Below are 15,532 nucleotides of genomic sequence, written 5' to 3'. Positions count from 1 at the left end.
GATCTGCAAAGGTGACACAGCTGTGAGTGAGGGGTGCTGTGCTCCCCACTGCAAGCCAGAAGGGAAACTCAGTGCTTGCATGTTGAGGAGACAGAAGGGCCACGAGAGGACCTCATCAGTCCTGAGAAGAGACCAAGGCCAGGACAGGGGGACCTGCTGAGGCCTGAGGAGAGGTGGCTGAGTTCTGGGGGATGGGATGTCACCTCCATGAGCAGTCAGTCCCATAGATGTGGGTTTAAATCCTAGTCCTACCAGTGGCTACCCTGGCACTACCCTGCTACTTGATGAGTCTCTTGTCTTCTATGAGCCTCAGTTTCCTAATCTGTACAATGAGAACAAGAGCAGTGTCTCCTGGCCGAGGGGGCTATCAGGAAGTCATGAGGTCAGGTGTGCTGGCAAAGGCAACTCTCTAGCATGGCAGGGGCGTTAGCAGAAGCAGAGTGGGGCTGTCTCTACATGACCTCAGGTCACTTTCTTGGCCACCCTGGTCCTCAGTTTTCCTGTTTGTAAGACAAGAAGGTGGGGCTGGATAATCCCCAAATTCCCTTCCAGCTTTGGATACAGGACTCTGCTGCTCTGATTGCCTATACCTCGTCTCCCCTGAAATCTCAATGGAAGGAATGCAACGGACCCTACAGGAGGTGCAAAAATGGCTTTTTATTGCTGGGGGTGGAGGGTGACGAGCATAGTGTGTCCTGACTGAAAGGAGGAGTGTCTGAGAGGTGTCCTTTGACTGGGCTCAGTTGTCACTCCTGGGGGATGGTGGCAGCACCGACCATCCCAGAGGGAGACGGTACAGAGATTCAGTCACGTCCCCGGGAACCAATCTGGAGGAGACCCCAGTGTGAGGCATGGACACTCTGAGGACCTTACCAGCTCCTGCGTTCACCAGACATGGCTGCAGGAGTGCTTCGCCTAAACCCTGTGAGCTCGGAGGCTCGGGGAGGGACTGGCAGCTGTGGTTTGGGGTCTTTCTCTGGCACCTGGCACTGACCCCTCCTCATCCCCTCACTCTCCCACCCCCTCACCTTAGCAACAATGGCTTATGTGAAAAGACTGATCAGGGCCCAGAGGAGCCAGGGTTCAGGGCTCAGCGTATGATCAGGATCAGGGATCAGACTGAGATGTGGTTGAGATGTGACCACTGAGATGTGACCACTGTCAGGGCTCAGTCAACTACTGGAGTCAAAGCTCAGTCTGACTCTTTTCGGCTCTGTCAGGGAGCAGAATCAGGTACAGTCTGGGTGTGTGATTAAGGGCGAGGACTCAGTCTATGACCAAGATCAGGGCTCAGTCTGCGGCTAGAGAGAGAAGCAGAAACCCAACCCTCTGTAGGGGGGGTCTCATGCTTTCTCTGCCCCGGGCCCTGAGTGCAATCCTCACCAGCAGGCGGGCATCACAGCAGTTTTCCTCATCTGTGCTCTTTACTTTCCCTGTTGAGTTTCTTGAATTTCATCTGAAAGAAGAAGTCAGTAGCAGTTCTCAACTCCAGCTCTGGAAATTTGAATAGAAATCAGCCACCAGTGGCTGCCACCTTCCAGCCAGTCAACTGACTGCCAGGGGATCTCTTGCATGTCACTCCGTCTCTCTGTGCTTTCTTTAGTTCTTCTGAAAAATGGGTATGATGCTACTACTCACACCCACAGGATCACTGCAAGGATCAAATGAAATGGTTACGTGAAGCACAGAGTGATCGCCCAAGGACCAGGGCCTTTGGCTATTTTCTAGAAGAACTGTGTTCATGTCCCTGACACTGTCACTCACTCTGCATCTGTTGCCCAGAGCCCCAGCAACCCCAGCCATGCCAGAGACCCAGGTCAAAGAAGGCCCCCAGGGCCTGGAGGTGAAGCCACAGTTCCTCATAAAGCAAAGGGAAGGGTCAGTGTTTATTAACAATGCCTACTGGATATTAGGCTTTTTCTGCTTTTTCTTTAAATTGACTCATCAGCTCAGCAGCATTTATAATCTCCTTTCACCTGTGAGGAACCCGAGGCTCAGAGAGGTGGAGCCAGTTGACACCAACCCCACAGTTGCCAAGTAGCTAATCCAGGATTTGAACCCAGATCTGGCCTGTCCTCTTTCTTACATTATTCCGGGCAGCAGGTCCTGCCAGTTTGACAAAGGAGAGCAGCAGAAGCTCTCAGAGGCCCACAGAGGCCATCGGTCTGCAGGGACCGCCCCCAGCCACACTCTCCAGACTTGCTCAGGATGAAGGGTCTGCAGCTTCTCCAGGGTCCCCTGACCAGACCTGCTGGTGCTATAGGCATAGAGTGTCGTGCACCCCGCTGTGAGGCTGCAGAGGGAGCCCCCTCCCCGCTTCCCCAGGCTGTGACTTATCTTACCGATGCAGTTCTTAACATAATCTGCATCCAGGCTTCCAAGGAGGCTGCGGACTAGTGGGCACACCTGAGGGTCACAAGGAAGGAAAGAGAGAGAGAGAGAAATGGAGAGAGGGAAGGAAGGAAAGCGGTCTGGAGATGAGGAGGGAGACGAAAGACAGAGAAGGAAGAGGACTGGTTATTTCCCGCTGTGAGCATCCTGCCTGCCACCCACAGCGAAACTCAGTACTGGGGGTCTCAGAACTTCTTACCCTTAGGATCCTAGAACAGTGGAAACCTAGAAGGCTCAAATCTGAGAACCAGAGGACAGAAGAATCCTAAAACCTCAGAATATCCTAGAACCTTGAAGAATCTAGACTTTAAAATTCCAGAGCCCTATGCCCTTAGAAATCTTGACCTCTGGACTCTGAAACTTTATAGAGTTAAATGGGGCTGTAGGAATGATACAGAAGTGATTTTGTGTTTTTTCACACTTTTGTGTGCCTACAATTCCCTGGAGAGGTGGATAAAATGCAAACTATTGAGCAGCCGGTCTGGAGTAGGACCTAAGAGTGTGCATTTCTAAAGAGTGTCCATGGGAGGTCAATGCTGCTGGTCTGAGGAACACACTTTGAGCATGACTAAGTTCAGTAAATCACAGAGCAAAATGGAGGATTTTTTTTTTTTCTTTTAATTAAGCCAGAGTCCCAGCCTCCTTCCAGAGTGACTAATATAAAATCTTTGGAATTTTGGGTACATGGTACATATGATTTTTTACATGATACATATGCATCTGAAATATTATATGTATGTTTTTTATGTAAATGAATTAAGTATGTTTTTAGTAAAGAAAAATATTAGCAAAAAGGCCTACTGGCAGTCCATGGGTATTATATATGGTTCAAGTGTGGACCCAGTGATTTCACCTTATGTTGGGCCCCTGCTCACCTCCTCCCCAGGTCAGGCTGAACAAAGGGGGACAGTTAGCAACTCACAGCCCAAAGGGAAGTTGGCCCCCCAGAAAGGAAAGTGTCCAGAGAGTACAGCCTACACAGGGAAGGTCACCTCTGCCCCCACCAGGCCTGCCTCTGCAACCCCAGGAGTGGGGAATTCACTTCATAGTGCATCACCGGGGATAACACTTCATTCGTGAGGTTGATCTCAAGGCCCACAGCCTCACTGAGCAGTTCAATGTGCCTGGAGAAGAGAGGAAACTGATAAAGCTCGGTGAAGTTGGCAAAGCAAATAAGCAGGAGCAGTGGGAAGAGGGTGGAAGATGGTGGAGCACCTTGAAGTCAGGTGACTTGAGCCTCTACCCAGGGTGATCATCACTTAGAACCCCATGGTTGACCAGCAGCCCACACCAATATCTCATGAGAGTCTCATCACAACCCTAAGACCTCCTCCTTCTATCCATCCTTTCTTCCATCCATCCATCCATCCATCTAGTCGTCCTTTCATTCATTTGTCAACACATATTTAGAGAACACCAACTATGTGCCTGGAACCAAGGCTGTCTGTGGACACAGTGATGACCAAAGCACAAGTGACTCCTAACACGGTACCTAAGATATTGGCTAAATATTGGCAAAAAGGTTCGTTTGGAGTTTTCTATAACAGCTTATGGAAAAGCCCCAAAGACTTTTTGGCCAACCCAGTGTTAACACGTTTTCCTAAGCCTGTCTCCTTCCCACCTTCAGCTGTTGTAACTGTCACCTCCTCAGGGCAGCCCTTGTGACTGCTTGCCTAAAGGAGGGCTTTGTGTCACAGCGCCCTGTTGGGTGTGCTGTTCTGCCCAGGGATGATTGCAGTCTAACATTCCTTGCAGGCTCTTTACTGCTGGACTGAATGCTCGCCTGTCTGCTTTTCCCTCCAGAGACTAAGCTCCATGAGAACAAGCTCCTTGCCCTCAGTCACCAGTAACTTATCCAGAGTTCAGAAAGGTGGCTGTGGTCTGGAGCAGATGCTCCACACATTTTTGGCTGAAGGAATATATCAAGCAAACATACAATTGAATATAAAATGACAAGTTGTGACAGGTATTCAGAAGGGCAAGAGGAGAATCTTAAGCGAGAGGAGAGGAGGAACCTTGTTTTAGACCCTAAACGATGAGACATACATGGAAATGGGATGCAGGAAAGGTGTCCTAGGTGCCTGAGCAGCCCGTGCACAGATCTTGAATGGAAGGAGTTTGTCTGAGTCACATAGCAAAAGCTAGCAGGTCTAGGGTAGAGTGGGAAATGTGTGGCTCCAGATCAGATGAGCCAGATGGCCCTGAGAGGGCCTGAGATTCCACCTAAAGTGGACAGAAAAGCCCCTAGAGTGTTTGGAACAGCAGAGCGGAATGCCTTTTTACAGATACAGACACTGAGACCTAGAAGGCAGGATGATACCCTGGCGCTATAGGCTAGGCAGCGTCCAGCATGGCTCAGGCACTTGGACTTACATCTCAGTCTTTCCAAGTGATGGTAGGCTGCAGAGCCTGTCTTTATTTTGGGGGTTGTCTAGGCAGCCTGTGGTCCGATCCCTTCTTGAGGCAGGATTCATGGACCTCTGCTCATGGCTCAGCCTTGTTTCTTGCCAAGGGCAATCTTCCCCAGCCTTCAGCTTCCAGACCTTTTCTCCTCTCCCAGCCAGGACCAAGATCAGCCTTTCTCCTTCTACCACCTTCCCTGGGCTAAACATGCTCTTTCAAGCACAGAGTTTAAGATGTAGATTTGGTGGGTTACCAGAGATCAGTGATTTAAATGGAGATGTTTAAGTTTTCAAGATCTCATTTTGGGAATTTCTCAGTGGGAAGAGGATAATTTGAAGATAATCTGAAATTATAGCCCATGGTAAGTATTTACTACTCCTCTTGGCCCTCCTAACTAGAGGCAAGAAGGTAAACAAATGAATTATTATTATTGTTGAGGGACATTATGTAATATGAGAAGGGTCAGTTCTTTGAGTAGACATAACAATGTTAAATGTGCAGGCATCTAACAAGAGAGTTTCAAAAAGCATGAAGTAATAACAGGTAAAGCTGAAAGGTGAAATACAGCAATTCACAGTTATGGTTGAAGAGATCAACTCTCCTGTCTCAGTAAGGGGAAAAACCAAGAGAGAGAAAGTCAGCATGCATATTATCATTACCTGAGAGCTTAGTATGTGCCAGGCTGTATGGTAAACACTTGTATTTTCTCATTTGGCCAACAACAGGAGGCTATGAATTAGGTATTATTAACATCCCCCATTTACAGAAGTGAAAACAGAAGCTTCTAGAGGCTAAAACCACAAGTTAGTGGCAAAGCTAGCTTGACTCCAGAATCTGATCTATTCTTTACCATACTCTGCTTCCTCCTGGGTAAGGAATAGGGCTGGAATTTTGGGATCCAACTCCTCCGTGATCACCGCTCTGCTGAGATGTGTGAACAGTGAGTGAGATGCTGTGTTGATCGCTCCTGCATTCTTCCACGACCACCTCGGAGACACCAGTGCCTTCATCAGTTTTAACGCTGACACTACACTGGAGGACCAAGTTGAGGACCAAGTCAACAATCTCACCCAACACAGGCTTGCAGAGAAATAGGTCCACAATGAACAGAGGTAGAGAAATCTCTTCACATTACCTGCTTTAGTCTTTCTCTTGTGTGAGCATTATATGGGATGTCTATGAGCAAGGATCGGAAGCCTGGCATGCTACAGTCAGTGGGGTCGCAAAGAGTTGTACAGAACTTACAAATGGGCGATGTCAACGTTGTCTGTATTCTTTATGGAAGCTATATTCTTACATTAGGAGTTTCTTCTCCTGACCACAAGGGTTTGTCTAATGTGAAATTTCTATGGCGTATCACTCTGAGGATTAAAATAAAAATGAGCTAACATTTCTTAAGCAAAATGCTACACTAGGAATTTCAAAAAAAGCATTTTACCTGGATTAATCTGTTTGATCTCAACAACAATACCATGAGAAAAAAGCACCGTTGTCATCTCTATTTTCAGAATGAGGAAACATCATATAAGGAAGTTACATTGCTATCTCAAGATCTCATAACTAATGAATGAGGAAGTCATAGTGCACTTTAATAAATATACATAAAAATTTATATATCATTTTACTATCTCTTTGTATCTTCAAAATTAAAATATGTAGAAATTATATTTTCCATATAATTTTCGCATGCTCTTCATTACATACTGTACACTGTTATATGGCCCATACTGGTCACTGCCTTTTAAAGAGAATCTTGAGAGACAAAATGATGCTGGAGGAAACTTTGCCAAAGAGTTATAAGTGTTCACGTCTTCTCAATTCTCAAGTTTTATAATTAGATAAGTACTATGATTTTGGAAAGATAGCTCCTGGAGAATTTTTTTAAAAAGAGATTTGATTATGGGCAATATTTCTTACAACATTTTAAAGGTTAGGATGTAGGAGTTGCAAAGGCCTCGTTATTTTATAGATTGGGAGACTAAGCAGCAGTGTGGAAAAGTGCCTGATTCCAGATTGGAGATCTACTGGCCATACAGCACTGCATCTCCCAAACCTCAGATTCTAATTCACACTCGCAGGGTCACGTTGACTTCAGCAGTGATGGGGATCCTCACGTTAAAACCTTTGCCATCAGGAGCCACTTTGAATGTGACATCCAGGATGTGCAGTTTACTGATTCTCACCCTGTGTACAAACCACAATTCACCCTTATCATTCCTCTTGGCAGGCACTGCTGGGCTCTTCTCTCTGCCAGAGTTGTGCTGAGCATTGAGCCTCATGGACCTTGCCTGCTTTGGTCTCATGAGAGCCGTGCTCAGGGGTTGGATTCTCTCCATTGGATGGCATGGCAGACTGAGGATCAGACAGCTGTGATTTCCCTCAGGACTCCAAGGTCACCTCCTAAGTTATATGACCAGACGTAGCTTCCATCTCTGTTTTCATTGTTATAATTAGGTAGATACTGTCCTTGGCAGAGCCATGTTGCACTGCTATGATTACATATCTTTTCTTGTAGCTTTTTGTTTTCCCTTGAGCTAGCTGTCATCTTGTAGTTTCTCATTTGAATTATTTCCTACACCTATATTTCGTTAATGGAAATATAGTTGATTTGGGCTTCCCAAGTGGCACTAGTGGTAAAGAACCCATCTGCCAATGCAGGAGACAAAAGAGATATGGGTTTGATCCTTGAGTCAAGAAGATGCCTTGGAGGAGGGCATGGCAACCTACTCCAGTATTCTGGTCTGGAGAAGTCCATGGACAGGGGAGCCTGGCAGGCTACAGTCCAGAGTGTTGAAAGCAGTCTGACAGGACTGAGTGACAGATCACACACACATGCATAATTGCTTTATAAGGTTGTGTTAGGTTCAGGAGGCTGAAAAGAGATTCAGACATAGATACATATATAGATATAGAGGTATTTTTATTTTAGATTCTTTGCTTTATGGGTTATTACAAAATATTGAGTATATTTCCATGTGCTATATAGTAAGTCCATAATGGCCATGTATTTTATCCATAGTACTGTGAATATATTAATGCCAAACTTTTAGTTTATCCCCCACACTGCTTTTCCATTAGGTAACTATAAATTTGCTTTTTATGTCCATGAGTCTGTTTCAGTTTTGTATTAGTTCATCTGTGTCATATCTTAGATTCCACATATAAATAATATGATATTTGCTTTCTCTGTCTGACTTTCTTCACTTAGTATTCACTTCACTTGCTTCTCTCTACATCCATCCGTGTGGCTGCAAATGACATCATTTCATTCCGTTTTATGCAGAGCAAAAATTTGAACCCGGAACTGTTTGACTCCCAGACGTCATGTGGGGAGCCACCTATGTGGTGTGAACTCGAGTTTTCTCTCTCCCGAGGCCATTCAGACTTTTATACTCAGGTTTTTTAGGGAAGAAATATCTTATTCCTTTGGGAAGGGCCTTTAGGCACAAGCAAATAGGTAGAGGTAAGGGTGAAGAGAAACTTCATCCTGACCCTGAAATCATAGAAGGAAAAAGCCCCAACTCATGAAATACCAGACAGGCCCTGCAGTCCTGATTAATTTTCCCAGGCTCTGACAGAGTTGGCCTCAGCTCACTTCTGCTCTGCAAGAACACACAAGGTTCATTCATCTTTATTTCTTTGATATTAACCTTATGTCCCCAAAGAGATGTATTTTCTTTTCTGAGTACAAAGATCTCCAACATGAAGCATCAACTCACCCTATAAGCCTGTTCACTACTTGAAAAATTCCAGAAATGAGTTGTTCCAACAAGTTCTTAGCTTCCTGGATCTTCTCCTGGAACTCCTCTGAAGTATTCATTTCCTGGAGAGTCTTCAAAACAGCCTTCAATTTCTGAAAGATAACTGCAAAAACAATCTCCATTTAGTGTGGTGCACAACTTAAGAAGCAGCTCCTAGGCACATGGTACTAAATGAGGCTATTTGCCTATGTTATTTCACTTCATCTTTATGACACCTCCATAAAGTAGTTATTACTACTATCTGTACTTTCAAATAAGGAAACAAATGATCAAATGATTAAGAAATGGGCCAAAGTTACACAGCTAGGAGACCTTGTTCCTTGTACGCTGCCTTCATGCTAATATATACTCATCATTCATCAACAAAGCAATCAGTCCACTGAGGAGGCAATAGATACTGATTGCACATCAGTTTCTAATAGAGAAGCACCAATGAGTTTTTCACACAAACAAAATAAACTTAGAAAAAAATAAGAAAATGGAAATCTAGAATCAAAGGGAACATAAACTCCAAATCATTAAAGAGACAAGTAGGAATCCCTGGTTATTGTATACTTGCAGCAGGCCTAGAAAGCAGTACTTCATTCAGGAGTGGGAGGACAGAGAATCTTAATGGGGTTTCTTTCAGAGAAAACAGGGATTTAATAGAGGAAGTGACATGGCAGATGTAGAATGAGTTCAGAATATAGGTGTAGAATATATGAGTTCAGAATATTGTTCAGAATACAGGTGTAGAATACGTGAGTTCAGAATATAGTTCAGAAAGAGTTCAGAATATAGGTGTAGAAAATAATTCAAATGAGAAACTACAAGATGACAGCTAGCTCAAGGGAAAACAAAAAGCTACAAGAAAAGATATGTAATCATAGCAATGCAACATGGCTCTGCCAAGGACAGTATCTACCTAATTATAACAGTGAAAACAGAGATGGAAGCTACATCTGGTCATATAACTTAGGAGGTGACCTTAATCCAAACACGTGTGCTTCTGAGCTGTTTTACCAGCAATGATATTGGAAAGTGGGTCCCTTCTGTATCTTTAAGGTTGCCTAAGCCCTGGCAAAGTTTGAAGTGCTGTCACATATAGAAATTATTTTCGCATATTTGTCAGTGTGCTGGTAATGTTTCCAGAAAATGGAAAAGAAGGCCAAGTTCTTTCAAGAAATCTGAATTACAAGGTGATATGATTAACTAGAAAGGTAGGTAATTTTAAAGCTACCTAGGCTAGGTAGGAAGGAGAAGGCGATGGCACCCCACTCCAGTACTCTTGCCTGGAAAATCCCATGGACGGAGGAACCTGGTAGGCTGCAGTCCATAGGGTCGCTAGGAGTCGGACACGACTGATCGGCTTCACTTTCACTTTTCACTTTCATACATTGGAGAAGGAAATGGCAACCCACTCCAGTGTTCTTGCCTGGAGAATCCCAGGGACGGGGGAGCCTGATGGGCTGCCATCTATGGGGTCGCACAGAGTCGGACATGACTGAAGTGACTTAGCAGCAGCAGCAGGCTAGGTAGGAATCCTTCTCCAATTAGTTAATGCAAATTACTAAGAAAATTGAATGACCCAACAGAAAAATATGCTACTAATTTAAATAAGATATTTAAGTTAAATTACATAAGTGGATAGTAAAATATGAAAAAAATGAGTGAATGCCTTACTAATTAGACAAATGCTGAAATGATTTATAACCCATTTATCTGTGAGATTGTCAAAACATTTCAGTTCTCCGTACCAGTGCTGTCAAAGAAGTAGGAAAAAAGGTACTCTTACACTATATTGGACTAAATTTTAGCATAGGGGATTATTTGTCAACATCTGCTATAATTTACAATGTACATACCATTTGAACTTATGAAATGTCACTTTTAGGAATGTATCCTATGACTATGTTAGTAAAGTTAACCAAGATATAAGATGAAAAGTGATACACAGTTAAATATTGCTTGTTTCTAGAAAAATAATAAATAAATGAACCATGAACCAATTAGCCACCTGCCAGTAAACCACCCATAAGGAGCAGCCCCTGCTGGCAACCTTTGCTAACACAGGCATAGGATTTAGGTGGCAAGCTCCTAGGTGTCACAGATCATCTGTTAGTGACTCACTTTCAAGTGTACTGTCAAAGGTGTCAAGTCCTTTCTCAAGACCAGATTTCAGCTTCCTCAGAACATCCCTGCCAAGATTGCCAAGAGGAGATGCTGAGGTCCCAACAAGCAGGCCACGCACAAGAGAACAAGTTTTGAAAGCTGGAACTTCTTGTCCTGACACCTGGACAGTCATAGGAGGATCAGGAGTGAGAATTACCCATAGGGAAATGGGACCTTTGATGAGCACCTAGGACTCAACAGACCTTGAAGACAGATGTGGTTATCACCTCTCTTCCAGACGGGCAGTTCAGGTCAGAAAGCTAGAGCAATCTGCCCAGAGCGGCACAGCCAATGAGTGGAGGAGCTACTATCTGAAAAGTCATGCTTGACTCCAGGTCACTGCTCTTTACTAAAGGTCTGTTGCACATGCTTGCCTCTCTGCCTGGATCATTTCCCTCTTCTTTTCATTTTTACCTTAGTCACTTCCTAATGACTCTCCAGCTTTACTATTACATCATGATGTCTATGAAGCCCACTCTAGACGACTCCCCAGGGTCTAGGTTAGAGAGTCCACCGGTGGAGTGGAGATGGTGATCTTGCTGCCCCTGGGTACTCATTAGTGATGGCTTTGCTGCCTTTCCTAACAAGCTGTGCACCCCTTAGAAGAGGGATTGTGACTTGTTTCACTGTTGAATTCATTACACAGAGTAAAAACAAACCAAAAAAAAAAAAAAAACCAAACAACAAAACTCTGCTCCTAGTAGAGCACAACAAAGTTAAGTTTGCTGAATAAAAGTGTGAGCAAATCAATGGACACCACATCATGACCCTGCAAGGTTCATCAGTTTGAGACTTCTCCTCATATAAGCTACTTTTCAATTTGCTCTATTAAATAGTAGTTTACTGATTTACTCCATCCCTCTGCCTCTTGCCCCCAAAGCCTTTGGAAGGCCTCCATAAAGAGTGACATTAAGGGGGATGCCCACCATTCACAGGCTTGGAGAAAAATACTTACAAAATCCTTGCTGTTTGGCACAGTCTCCTGAATTCTGCTGGGTGGTGATGGCCCTTCTATGATGGACTGGGAGCCTGATCCTGGAAACAAGCACTGGATCCAGAGCCATCCAAGGGTACTCCAGTGAAAATAAGCCCTGTCCAGAGTGAACACAGAGGTTTCCAAAGCAAAGGTCACCCAGGATGCTTGAATTGGAATGGATAGATAGAGAGAGGACTTTGTGCCAAGACTAAGAGCAGGTTCTCATGGAGCCTCCAACTGCCAAGATGGTGGCCATGCAGGTGCGGGGCTGGGATCAAGATTGAGAACGGATGAATTGGAGAACATTGTGGTAGAAGGACCCATAGTGATCAGCCAGGGTAATTCTGTCATTATTTGGAAACTCAGGCTCAGAGAGGGAAAACAACGAGTTTGAAGTCACCCAGTTACACAGGGACAGTGATGGGACTAGTACTGTGGGCTTATGGAGTCAGAGTCTGTGACCAGTGATGTCATTTTTTCCAAACCTTCTCTTGTGTCTGAGTGTTCTCCACAATATCCCTTACGGTGGAATCAGCCTCAGGTTAAATATTTGCAACGATGCATTTTCTGGACCACCCTCCCCCCTGGTGGTCCCCTCCATTTAGTCAGTAGAGTTCCTTCCGTGAGTGAACAAAATCTGCCTCCGTATATACCCTCATATATGCAGTATCCTTGTGTAGTTCAGTTCAGTTCAGTTCAGTTGCTCAGTCGTGTCTGACTCTTTGTGATCCCATGAATCGCAGCACACCAGGCCTCCCTGTCCATCACCAACTCCCAGATTTTACTCAAACTCATGTCCATCGAGTCAGTGATGCCATCCTTGTGTAGAGTTGCCACCAGTTCCTCTGCTGTCAATGAGGTGGCCAGAGGTTGAAGCTCTCAGCTTCAAAACAACATCCCCATCATGACCCCTGTTTCATCTGCTCACTGACCCTCCAAACCCATCTACCGCTCTTTCCATGGTCCCTGCTCTCTTCCTTCTGTTCCATAAACATGCTAGCCTCTTTGCTGCCTTAGGCCTCTGCACAGACCATTCCCTCTTCCCTGTCTCTCCTCTCCAGCTGTCTGTGGTCTCAACATCACCTCACAACCTCCGTGAATGTGCACCTGAAGTGGTCCCTCCCTTCTACCTTGAGCTCAGCTCAAAGAACCCAGTGCCTGCGATCCAGCCGTTTCTGCCACCACCCACAGTGATGTCTGAGGAGCTCGAGGGGAATACAAGAAGCAGCCGTCTGCCAGCCACTCCTTGAGGTGGACAAGGAAACAGGATTTGGCCCCAGATAGCTGAGATGCACATGAAAGGAATGAATTCAGTGAGCCCAACGGTTGCATCTTCTCATACATAGATTGCTAAATTCCTCAACTTGATATCTGATTTTTCTTACCTCACAATAATCTTTGATGTTCGGACTGCTTGCTCCCTTTGTTGCAAACTTGTGTATAGCCTGACTCCCCCTCCCACCTCCTTGGAGCCATTTTCTCAGAACCACTGAGATGCTGTCTTCCAGGCTCATGTCCTAAACATTCCCACCAAATAAAATAACTCCTTACTTTCAGGTTGTGACTATATTTTTTTTAGTGGAAACCTCTCTGGAGCATCCTATAAAGCCGTCCACTCCCTGAGTAGTTGGTGAGGGCTCCATCATCAGAGATGCTTTGGAATTGGATCAGATATACTTGGTCCCTGGGGGCGGGCCTGAAGCTGGCACAGTTGTACCTCAAAGGTTCTTCTTTCTAAGGAACCATGTTCTCAGTGTCACTTGCAACCTCTGGGTCTCCACAGATTGCCTGGGTCTGATTTTGTTCTTAGATATACAACTTATATAGATACAAATATCCAGTAAATTCTTCAGAGAATGAAGCCATAATGAGGATGCCTTCTAGTGCCTTAATCTAGCTTGTCCTGAAAAAAAAAAAAAAAAAAAAATCTAGCTTGTCCTGAAGTCCTTTGTGCCCTGGAGTTTCCAGTGCAAATACATTTATCCCTCCATACTTTTTATCTTTGGTGAAGCCAGTGAGAGTTCCAAAGTATTTGGATTCCATTCAAATCCATAGTAAGTCATGACTTAAGATATTTGTAGACTCATGTCTGTCTCCTTCCTTCTGATGACTGCTCGAGAGTCACAAAACCACACTGGGAACAAAACAGACATTAAAGCCACAGGAGAGCTTAGAGTTCATCAACTTAACCTCTTTGCTGAGGAAGTCTGGGACACCTGAAGCTGAGAGAAGGAGAAGGACTCATCCAAGCTACAGGTGACTTGAACCCAACTTATTTTCCCCTTTCATTTCATATCTTTTAAGTTTGTTGAAATTTTCTTCTTGGGCAACAGTCCTTAAAAAAAGATTTTTTAAAAATGATGCATTAAGTATGTTTGAAAGTATAGATGCCTGAGCCCCTCCCTAGATACTTATGGTCAGGGGCTTCAGGGTGGATGGTTAGATATGGGAAGAACTGGACTAGTGGCTCAAAGGTACTTTCTATCTTGAGTTCTAAAAACTGTGACACCTTCGCCATCCCCTGGAACCACTACTCTGCCTAAATATGACCCTCACAAACCTAGATGCTTATCCTGCTTTATCTTGTTTCGTCTAGTCAGGAACCAGGCAAGGGTGTTATCGCCCCATTTCCTGGCTGGGGAACATGAGGCTCAGAGGGGCAGGATGACTTGCTCAAGGCCACACTGATGGGAAGGGGCAGAGCTAGAGAGTGCACCCCATTCTGCAACCTCTCCCATGGACATTGGCTGTTCCAACTCTCAGCCTCTGGGGGCCGCAGTGAGTCACACTCATTGGCCAAAGTGCCCAGCACCCAGTAAGTGCAGGCAAGTACCTGACCCTGGGCCTGGCATTGCAGGTCTTCTTTCACCACTGGTGCTCACAACTACCCCATGAGGAGGTACAGAAGCAGAACTTTCCAGTTGAGGAAACTGAGGTGCAGGGAAGGAGGGTGACTCTCCCAGGTCGCACAAGGACAGGATCCAGTACTTGCATACCCAGGGAAGGACCTTTCACCCAGATCACGAGGCCAGCTGATGGAGCAGGAGAGTCTTGGGCTTGAATATCCTGTTTATTCCTTGACCTTTGCTGTTTGGGTTGGTTGTAAAGCCTGGTGCAGTGGGCGTATGTCAACCTGGAATACACGGTCCAGGAAGCCCAGACGGGTGTCCACTTGGCATTAGGCTGGGAGCACTGGTAGAGAGCTCTAGGTCACCCAGGGTCAGTCTCCTCCGTCTGTCCATCGGCCTCTCTGCAAGGACCTATAGCCCTGTCCTTGACACGAATGCAGCCATGACAAAGTAGGGATACAGCCAGAAACTTGGGGAGCTAGTTTTTCTCATGCTTACTGTGGTCCCCCCACCAGAGCACAGCCCAGGTGCCCAAGCCTGGACCTGGGACGCGGAGGACCCCATCCAGCAGAGCCTTGGACCCATCAGCAGACTAACCTCTCAGGCTGTCTGCGTCCAGTTCTGCAAACATCAGAGATCACTCTTCTGGCTGTGGGCACAGAACTGGTGGCTGTGTCAAAATCTTGTGAAGAAAGTTTTACCCGCCTCAGGAACACAGCTCAGGAGGCTGAGTGTGATGTAGTGAGCTAGGACCCGGTGCTGGCCCCTGTTTCACCTGTCTTATTGTAAAATGGGTAAACAGACCTGTGCTTGCCTCCTGGTGGCAAAGTGGAAATTAAAAGGGTACTGAAGGGCTGGTGCTCATCCCCAGCCTCCAATGTTGGGCCAGCTGTGTTCGAATCCTCTCTCTTCTCTTGTTAGTGGGTGTACAGCCTGGACAAGGAGCTTCATCTCCCTGAGCCTCCGGTCCCTGTGTGTGAAATGGGACTAAAAATGAGATT

The 15,532-nt window shown here is 45.5% G+C and overlaps 1 protein-coding gene across 1 annotated transcript in view; it reads right to left on the bottom strand.

The window, feature by feature from the left end:
• Nucleotides 1-642: 642 nt before the first annotated feature.
• The window catches only part of LOC122681702 (short palate, lung and nasal epithelium carcinoma-associated protein 2A-like), a 78,843-nt gene continuing 63,953 nt past the window's right edge, over nt 643-15,532 (bottom strand). Inside the window, exon 9 of the mRNA XM_043884100.1 lies at nt 643-827. The gene's annotated coding sequence lies outside the window, so the exon portion shown is untranslated. The remainder of the gene's footprint in view (nt 828-15,532) is intronic.

This window comes from Cervus elaphus, chromosome 23, assembly GCF_910594005.1.
Source record: "Cervus elaphus chromosome 23, mCerEla1.1, whole genome shotgun sequence".
Taxonomy (NCBI): domain Eukaryota; kingdom Metazoa; phylum Chordata; class Mammalia; order Artiodactyla; family Cervidae; genus Cervus; species Cervus elaphus.
The sequence above is the reverse complement of the archived record's forward strand: the minus strand, read 5'-3'. Positions and strand labels throughout refer to the sequence as shown.